We start from the raw sequence: 611 nt of genomic DNA on the forward strand, positions 1-611 counted from the left end.
TATTTCTCCTATTTTTTAACCCCAGGCCCTAACACTGGGATTTTGTTGTTGTCGTAGTTCTCCAGGACTTATCAGAGAATATACAGCTCAATAGGTATTAGAATAATTAGCCCAAAAAGGAAGCTTCTTCCGTAAAATTCAGTTAAGTATTTCCTCTCAGAGAATGCACTTCAAAATTTGAGTGTGTGGGAGTTTTGCCCAGCCAGGTGCAGCTCAAAGCTCCTAGAATCTGTGTCAAAGACCAACTCCTTCCCTCTCTCCCAGCTGCTTTCCCACCCAAACCACTATTTATATCCATTTTGTTACCATCTAAAATCTGGCTCATGCTTACAATTGGTCAAATTGCACTTGAGATAACCTAGTTAGAATGCCTTTTTAATGGAGTCAGCTCTGGCTCTCCCTGCTCGGCAGAAAAGCACCTGGCCAGTGGCTTCTGGGTCACCCTGCTGGGAAATTCAGCCTTATTGCTCAGGAAACCGTTGCAGATGATGGATGTCCTTCACCTAGATCTTGGGTTGTGTTCAATAGCAGTGGGTCAAAAGCACAGGACACCTTCCATTCCTGCCCCAGGTGGAGACTCCTCTCTGTTCATCCCCCATCCGAAATAAACG

This window comes from Rhinopithecus bieti, unplaced genomic scaffold, assembly GCF_001698545.2.
Source record: "Rhinopithecus bieti isolate Rb0 unplaced genomic scaffold, ASM169854v2 scaffold_48212, whole genome shotgun sequence".
Taxonomy (NCBI): Eukaryota; Metazoa; Chordata; class Mammalia; order Primates; family Cercopithecidae; genus Rhinopithecus; species Rhinopithecus bieti.